The sequence below is a fragment of the Oncorhynchus kisutch genome, linkage group LG11 (genome assembly GCF_002021735.2).
Source record: "Oncorhynchus kisutch isolate 150728-3 linkage group LG11, Okis_V2, whole genome shotgun sequence".
NCBI classification, from domain to species: Eukaryota; Metazoa; Chordata; class Actinopteri; order Salmoniformes; family Salmonidae; genus Oncorhynchus; species Oncorhynchus kisutch.
In genome coordinates, this window is record NC_034184.2 from 75,567,742 (window position 1) to 75,577,391 (window position 9,650).

Genomic DNA, 9,650 nt, shown 5'->3' on the forward strand with positions numbered 1-9,650 from the left:
CAATAGTCAATGTCCCTCAAGGAGTGACTGAGAGCAACATCTTTGTCTCTACAATAGTCAATGTCCCTCAAGGAGTGACTGAGAGCAACATCTTTGTCTCTACAATATTCAATGTCCCTCAAGGAGTGGCAGAGAGCAACGTCTTTGTCTCTACAATAGTCAATGTCCCTCAAGGAGTGGCAGAGAGCAACATCTTTGTCTCTACAATAGTCAATGTCCCTCAAGCAGTGGCTGAGAGCAACATCTTTGTCTCTACAATAGTCAATGTCCCTCAAGGAGTGGCAGAGAGCAACGTCTTTGTCTCTACAATAGTCAATGTCCCTCAAGGAGTGTCAGAGAGCAACGTCTTTGTCTCTACAATAGTCAATGTCCCTCAAGCAGTGGCAGAGAGCAACGTCTCTGCCCATCAACAACTGGACTCACTCCTATCTCTGGACTTGTGGAATGGAGTGCATTCTCAAAGTGAGTTTTATATTTTGTTCCTTAATAAGGATTAGCCCTTTAAAAAAACAAACATTTTTGCCTACAATGACATACCCAAATGTGACTGCCTGTAGCTCAGGCCCTGAAGCAAGGATATGCACATTGTTGGTACCATTTGAAAGGAAACACTTTGATGTTTATGGAAATGTGAAAGGAATGTAGTAGAATATATCACAATAGATCTGTATATTTGTATATTTTGCTGATTCATGATCTATGGGTTCGTGCAGATATCTAAGGGTTTGCGACATTCAGAATTTGACCGATGAGGTAATATTACATTCATAAGTGACTGTAATCGATAAGATATGAAAATATCTGGAAAGTTAGTTCGGAAATAGAAACTTTTTAAACATTTTCCTGTGGTACCCCAACTTCTTTGTTAATTCACGTTACATGATTAGTTTAATAGCATAATTAAATTACATAGAGAATTGAGTTCATTTTGAGATCGTTAAACAATGTTTGAGAGATGACCAATATTTTTGTGCCCGAATTAATTAGCGCATGACAAGTTAACTTCTTAAGGTATAGGGGGCAGCATTTTCACTTTTGGATAAATAGCGTGCCCAATTTCAACTTCCTGCTACTCATGCCAAAAATATAAGATATGCATATTATTAGTAGATTTGGATAGAAAACACTCTGAAGTTTCTAAAACTGTTTGAATCATGTCTGTGTATAACAGAACTTATGTAGCAGGCAAAACCCAGAGGACTAACCATTCAGCTTTTCTTTTTTTGAGGTCTGTCTGTTCAGTGAGTTCTCATTGGGAAACGATATTTCTTAGGCACTTGTTTGCTGTTCCTACCGCTTCCACTGGATGTCACCAGTCTTTGGAATTTGGTTGAGGTTATTCCTTTGTGCAATGAAGAAGTACGGCCATCTAGGAACTGGGTAACACTGTTGAGAGTTGCACAAGACTTGAAAAGTAGTGTTGGTTTGTTGTCTTCCTGTATTGAACACAGATAGACCCGTCTTCAATTTAATCGATTATTAACATTTAAAAATACCTAAAGTTGTATTACAAAAGTCGTTTGAAATGTTTTGGCAAAGTTTACAGGTAACATTTGAGTTAATTGGAAGCTGTTTTTTTCTGGATCAAACGCGCCAAATAAATTAACATTTTATATGGACGGAATTAATCAAACAAAAGGACCAATTGTGATGTTTATGGGACATATTGGAGTGCCAACAAAAGAAGCTCGTCAAAGGTAAGGCATGATTTATATTTACTTCTGCGTTTTGTGTAGTGCCTGCAGGGTTGAAATATGCTACTATCTTTGTTTACTGTTGTGCTATCATCAGATAATAGCTTCTTATACTTTCTGCCGAAAAGCCTTTTTAAAATCTGACATGTTGGCTGGATTCACAACAAGTGTAGCTTTAATTGAGTATCTTACATGTGTGATTTAATGAAAGTTTGATTTTTAGATCATTTTATTTGAATTTGCCACGCTGCATTTCCCCTGGCTTTTCCCCTGGCTTTTGTCCCCTATCCTAGAGAGGTTAAGCAGTCCTCCAGGACTGTTTCCAGGTATGGCCATTTAGAGTTGCATTTAGTGAACATATTCCCCACAAAGTGGAGTGGTCGTTCGCAACGATGTGATGTGCCATATCTGTTCAAGATGAAAGCAGATCAACTTTTCGGATGCTGAGTGGGCTTGGCTTTAGTGAAGCTTTAGACCTTTTTCTTCACAACGTTTGTATCAGAGTCTATAGACAAAGCCTGTGGGCTTGTTTCTTGATCGAGCGGGCCCTGGATAGGGTCTCGAGTGAGAGAGGGAGAAATTTGACTTTTAACGTCCTTGCTAAGGGTGTTAATTCCTGCAGACCTGATGTCCGGCAATTCCCCGTCTAGTCCTTGTGACTTATCTTTGAACCTTTTCTCACATTTTCTCGCTTTAGTTCTTCACGTAGTGGAACTTCTAGAGAACATAGGTCTATGTTTTGATCATCCTTTAACGTTTTGTTACCCTTGTGCTCTGACCCTTTGTGTGGGTTGGGTGCAGGAACGTAGTGAACAGGTCAAGTGTAGCGGTAGTCATGTTGATGGCGACGTACTTTACAGTTATTTCGACCGCTGTGGTTATTGGAGTCGTGATTCCGTGGTAGAAACCGCTGTTGTGCGTCATCTCTCAACACTCCAATACCTGATAATGCACCCTCTAACTGGAGTGAGTGCTCCTGGTCAAACTTCAAAACTGAGACGTCAGGGCTCTTAGAGTTGTGTGCTTTTGATGCTTCAAAAGCTGTGCTTGCAAGCTCTCTGAGTTGTAAGATAGGCAAGCCAACATGGGCTGTAGGTCTCAAGTAGGATAATGAAATTGGGATACATGTTCGACAGAAACATTTCTTTGAATGGTAACAGCTCTTCCATTCCTCAGTGAGTAGGCCACAGTAAGATGAACGAAGGCTATGTAAGTAATCTCATTTGTGTTCATTCTGAGCTTATTTGACATTGTTAGCCAGTGAGCTGATGTGTGTGCAAGTCGCAGAACCACTGAATTCTAATATCAAAGCTGTTGCAAGTTTAGCGTTGTTGTCACGCCCTGACCTGAGAGAGCCTTTTATTGTCTATTTTGGTTTGGTCAGGGTGTGATTTGGGTGGGCATTCTATGTTTTGTTTTCTAGGTTTGTGCTTCTATGTTTTGGCCGGGCATGGTTCTCAATCAGGGACAGCTGTCTATTGTTGTCTCTGATTGGGAATCAAACTTAGGCAGCCTTCTTTCCCTGTTGTTTTGTGGGTAGTTGACTTTGTTAGAGTTATTATAGCCGAAGTTAAGCATCACGGTCGTGTCTTGTTTTGTTGGCTACATTTTCTATAAATAAAAGGAATATGTACGCTCACAACGCTGCACTTTGGTCCGCTACTTACGACGCCTGTGACAGTTGTTGTTTAGCATGTGTTGCTGTTGTAGACAATTAACCTTGTCACCTGTCTATTTGAAGTTCGTTTCAACAGGTAACCCTGTCAGAATCCATAGCGTTCGGGTAGCCATCCAATGCGTCCTCTATGTCAGCTAGGAACGCCTCAGTATCATTTGGCTGACCTGGAATGGGGTCAAAGGTGGGGACATTTTTGACAAGTTTGTCAAGACGCTCCGTGTCAAGTGGGCGGAGAGGATTGGCTTCATCATGTGGGGAAATTGAGGCCGAAAGTCCAAGAGGATAAGACTGAGGGACACATGAGGGAGACAAAGTCTGAAACCTTCTATCGTCTTTACTCCTTTGAGTACCGAGCTCCAGTTGCTTGGTTGGGTAGTCACGCTGTAGCGCATGACCGTTCTGAAATTCCTTCAGATGGTACCTAAGGGTGATATTCTGCTGCCTAGCAGAGTCAACTTGAGTGCTTAGAGAACTGATTTTGGACATGTGAGTGTTGCACTTGCTCCGTTCGGTATCATACTTATCTGTCATGGTTTGCAGATAGAGGTCTTCAGTATGGAGTGAGAGATTCAGTGATGAGATTCCCTCCACTTGCTTAGAAAATCAATACTTCCATCTTCATCACTTGAGTTCTCTCATCATTCATTAGGTCAACAACAAAGTTCTGCTGATTTGTCATCAACTTCGTCATTGTGTTCATTAACTGATCGTCTTTGGTCTGCAGCAATGTTACTTTGAGAAACATTCAACAAAACTGCTTGCATGTTATCAAATTGCACGTTTGAAGTGGACTACATCGTATTAGTTTTGGCTAAATCGAGTTGTTCCTGTAGAAAACTATTTATTTTGTTTTAGCGTTTGTGCTCATTCATCATCATAAGTATTTGCAATTACTTTTAATTGTTCAGATTTGAAACACAGTTCCTCGGCTAGCAGAATGTTTTCATTTCCTGCTTTTGTCTCCACCTGTCCCTTCATGTCAGCCATGTCTTGCACCTGCTTCTGCTGAGCACTGCGGTACTGGACCGATGCCAATCTTTGATGGTGATACATCAGGGCTAAAGTGGAGAGAACCGTACAAAGCCTGTGTTCGTTGGTTGATTTTGGAGAGCGTTGTTCGCAATTCCTGCTATTGTTCCGCTAATGTCATAATTAGGGTTTGAATTGCTGCTGAGGTCAGTGATCAATCCTTTTAGTGGTGAGGGTCACTAATTAGCGGGGGAGTATGGACCACCCCTTCTGATAGCTTGCACATTCTTAGAACATTTGAGAGGAAAAATGTCCCTATGATTTCAAAGTTTGGGTTTGGATTTATTGAAAGCTGCAAAAACAATTTTTATCTATTTATAGACGTTAATAAACCATCAATACTATCAGCAATGCGGGAGTTGGACGTGAATGAATTTGCAAAATAAAATCGTGATTCACATAAAAATAAAAACAAGATTACTCAGTCCATTTATATTTTCCAACGGGGCTTTACATTTGGGTGAGTTTTAGTAGCCTCGTTTCAACAAGTTTTAGTAGCCTCGTTTCACTGCCAAAAATACAATTATACCATCTAGAAAAAGTCAAATACAGGAAGAGAAATAACAACACGTCACATACAGGTAGCCTAGTCAAATAATTAACATCCAATCACATTAACCGTTACTCATCCAATCACATTAACCGTTACTCATCCAATCACATTAACCGTTACTCATTCAATCACATTAACCGTTACTCATCCAATCACATTAACCATCTCATGGGAAATCCACTAACGTTCCGCATGTAACCAAACGTTGCTGCTGCTCATGTTGGTATCTGTACTGATGGCGCAAAAGCCATGACAGGGAGACATAGTGGAGTGGTAACGCGCGTGCAAGCAGTTGCTCCCGATGCCACTTGGGTACACTGCAGTGTCCACCGAGAGGCTCTTGCTGCCAAGGGGATGCCTCATAGCTTGAAAGACATTTTGGACACTACAGTGAAAATGGTTCACTTTGCTAAAGCAAGGCCCCTGAACTCTCATGTATTTTCTGCACTATGCAAAGACATGGGCAGCGACCATGTAATGCTTTCAAAAAATATATATTATTATATATTTTTTTAATGTATATATACATTTCTTTAGCACTTTTTTCTCCTCAATTTCGTGGTATCTGTTACGGTCCACAGTTTCGGTGTTGTTGTGGGTTTGTATGTGTGTATTTCAGGATGGCTTCCTGGATTCCAAAGCAGCTGATTGGTCGGCCCATTACTAATTAGAGCACTGACCCCGCCCTCTCGTCAGGGGATACAGCTGTCTGCAATTACCGACTCCTTCTGCAGCTTGAAATGCAAGTGTTCCTTTGTTAGGAGAGGGAGTTTCTTTGTATGTCCTGTGTTGGTTGTTGGTCTGGTAAATTTGTAAAGTATTTTATAGCTGCTCCTGCAAAAGGTATGTGTATACCATAGTACCTAGTGTTTTTGGTTTATTCAAATTGTTCACTAAGATTAAATTATTCTGTTTCATTTGTTCCCAGGGGACGGCACCTTGGGAGAGTTTAGGCAAGAGGGCTGCAGGCATACATACACCCGTAGTAATTACTGTCTATGCAGACTAGGTAAGACCTGGGCGGACCACCCCTTGTATTTTGGTCAGCGCGCCAGGTGGCATTAAGAATAGGTAACCACTGGGTAGGCAGGTAAGGTAGACGAGGGGGAACTTTAACTTTGACTTTCTTTGCTTTGGTTCTGTCCAGCCCCTTTTCCCCACCTTACCGTGTGAAGGAAGAATAAATGATCTGTAAACGGTAATATTCTCTGCCTTTGTCATCATTACCTGCACCTACAATCATACCTTTTTTTTCACTCCACGGGGAGTTGATTGAGTTGTAGCAGGATGTTGCGTTCCCCCCTCCAGGAAGTGTATGTAACAGTATCCAATTGGTAGTTAGTCTTGTCCCATCACTGCAACTCCCGTACATACTCCGGAGAGGCGACAGTCCGAAACACAACCCAACTGCTTCTTGACACAATGCCCACTTAACCCGGAAGCCAGCCACACCAAAGTTTCGGAGGATTCTCCTGGCGACTGACTGGTGATTGGGTGCACTGCATAAACCCGCCACAGGAGTTGCTAGTGCACGATGGACATCCCCAAGGACATCCCTGCCGGCCAAACAATCCCCTAACCCCGGACGATGCTGGGCCAATTGTGCACCACCCCTTGGGTGCCACGGACGGCTGCAACAGAGCCTGGACTCAAACCCAGAATCTCTAGTGACACAGCTGCACTGCGATGCAGTGCCTTAGAACATTGCCCCATGTAACGCTTTTACAACATACAGAAGTGCGCTGGTTACGAAGGGGCAAAGTATTGACATGTTTTTTTTTATAATTGAGAGACGAGCTTAAATTTGTCTTTACTGACCATAATTTTCACTTGTCTGACCGCTTCCATGATAACGAGTTAATCACACGACTGGCCTACCTGAATGATCTGAATCTAGGATTACAGGCGCTCTCCGCAATTATATTTGATGTGCGGGACAAGAATTAGGCTATGATTAAGAAGTTGGAGCTCTTCTATGTCTGCATTAACAAGGACAACACGCAGGTCTTTCCATCATTGTATGATTTTTTTTGTTGTTGTGCGCAAATGAACTCAAGCTTACGGACGATGTCAAATGGAATATAGCGTAGCACCTGAGTGAGTTGGGTACGCAATTATGCAGGTACTTTTCCAAAACCGATAATACAAACAACTGGATTCGTTATCCCTTTCATGCACTGCCTCCAGTCCACTTACAGATATCTGAACAAGAGAGGCTCATTGAAATTGCAAGAAGTGGTTCTGTGAAAATTGAATGTAATCAGTAGCCACTGCCAGATTTCTGAATCGGGCTGTGCTCCGAGTATCCTGCCTTGGCAAATCATGCTGTTAAGACACTGATGCCCTTTGCAACCAGGTACCTATGTGAGAATGGATTCTCAGCCCTCACTAGCAGGAAAACTAAATACAAGCACAGACTGTGTGGAAAATGATTTAAGACGGACTCTGTCCAATACAACCCAACATTACAGAGTTATGTGCATCCTTTCAAGCACACCCTTCTCATTAACATGAGTTATTCACAATTTTCAATGTACAAATAAGGTTTTATATGTAAGATGGTTAAATGAATAGCAAATGTATTGATTATTATTTGTGCCCTGGTCCTATAAGAGCTCTGTCACTTCCCACAAGCTGGGTTGTGACAACTCACACTCGTTATGTATTATAAATGTATCGTATAGTGTGTGGCAGGCTTCCAATAATGGGAAAAAATAACATTTGAGAGTGAGCTGACCCTGGTGTTAGAGGGGGGTATGCAGCTGGAGGTTGAATGTTTGAAGGGGTACGGGACAGTAAAAAGGTTGGGAACCACTGATCAAGGTTAATATGGGAAAGTTTAAAATATCTCATTTTAATTGGAAGAACCTGAAAGGTATGTTAGACAATTTCTTATTAAATTGATTGAGATGATATCCAATCAATTGAGATTGGCTGGATTATCATAAGTGTAACCAGTAAATCAAATGTGAGGGTACATTCACCACCAGGGTCACTTATCCCGAAGGCTGAAGCTACATGGGATTCCCGTGAAGGCGGGGCTTCCGTCAGTACTGGGTGTTGTACTCAATGAGCTTTGCAAAAGCAAATTTGACTGATTAATCAATGTTAATGATAAATCAAACCTGTATAGGCTATTTGGGAATTAAACTTTGATTAACCTGAAAGCGTAGCAGTATCAAGGTTAATGTTGAAATTGTCTCATTTGTAGAAGCCAATCAATTTGGATATTATTCAAAATGCCTATTTGAAAAAGGTAACTGGCAATTTTAACTCGAGTTAAATTGAATGAGACGATGATATCCAATCAATTGAGATTGGCTGGATTATCATAAATAGCAAACCACTTCAACATGTAGCACCAGCTTGTCACACCCTGACCTTAGAGCCTTTTTATTTCTCTATTTAGTTTGGTCAGGGTGTGATTTGGGCATTCTAGTTTTTCTATTTATTTGTTGGCCTGGTATGGTTCCAAAATCAGAGGCAGCTGTCTATCATTGTCTCTGATTGGGATCATACCTAGGCAGCCCTTTTTCCAACCTTAGATTGTGGGATCTTGACTTTGTATAGTTGCTGTATAGCCTGCAGAATGTTACGTTAGTTTTGTATTTTGTAGTTTTTTCGGTGTTCATTTTAATAAATGTAAGATGTTCGCCTACCACGCTGCACCTTGGTCCGATCATTCAATCAACGAGCGTAACACAGCTCCATGCTTTCTGGTCTAATGTACATTTTGTCACGAGTGGTTTGATGCACTTATGGGAAAAGGGAGCTCCATGACGCCTGATGTAATGTCTCTGCTCACGTGTGCATGGCCACTGACTTGGTCAAGACCTCAAATTAAAAGTATTCTCCTTCAGAAGACTAAGATCACATTATCCTAACCAAAAGTATTCTTCTGCTTAATCACTCATTTTATACAACATTCAGATGCAAACCCCATAATTGAGAAGTGTATGCAAACAAAGATACAGTAATGTGTGTTTCCTGTCCTTCATGAAGTCACCAAATGAAACAAACCCGACATGACTGTTCCTTAAGTGTCCACGGACTGGTTCCACTGTCACGTCATGACCATAGAGAGCCTTTATTTTCTATGGTAGAGTAGGTCAGGGCGTGACTGGGGGGTTAGTCTAGTTTATATTTTCTATGTGGGGTTCTAGTTTTGTTTTCTATGTTGGTGATTGGTATGATTCCCAGTTAGAGGCAGCTGGTAATCGTTGTCTCTAATTGGGGATCATATTTAAGTAGCGTTTTTCCCACTTGTTTTATTGGATATTGTTTTGAGTTAGTGCACGTAGCATCTCTAAAGTCACGGTTCGTTGTTAGTTAATTGTTTATTTGTTTTTGGGGGATTTGACAGAAGATCCTTTGTCTCACTGGGAAGTCCTCTCTCCCCATACTGCATGTCCAAAGGGGGAGAGGGACTCTGCAAGGACTTTACAACCTGTCGCTAAGTGATAAAACTGTGGAGAGAGAGAGGATGATCCTCCCCAAAGGACGGTCATGATAACACTATACATGTCAGCTACTACAGCGACTGAAATGACTGCAACACTATACATGTCAGCTACTACAGCGACTGAAATGATTGCAACACTATACATGTCAGCTACTACAGCGACTGAAATGACTGCAACACTATACATGTCAGCTACTACAGCGACTGAAATGATTGCAACACTGTACATGTCAG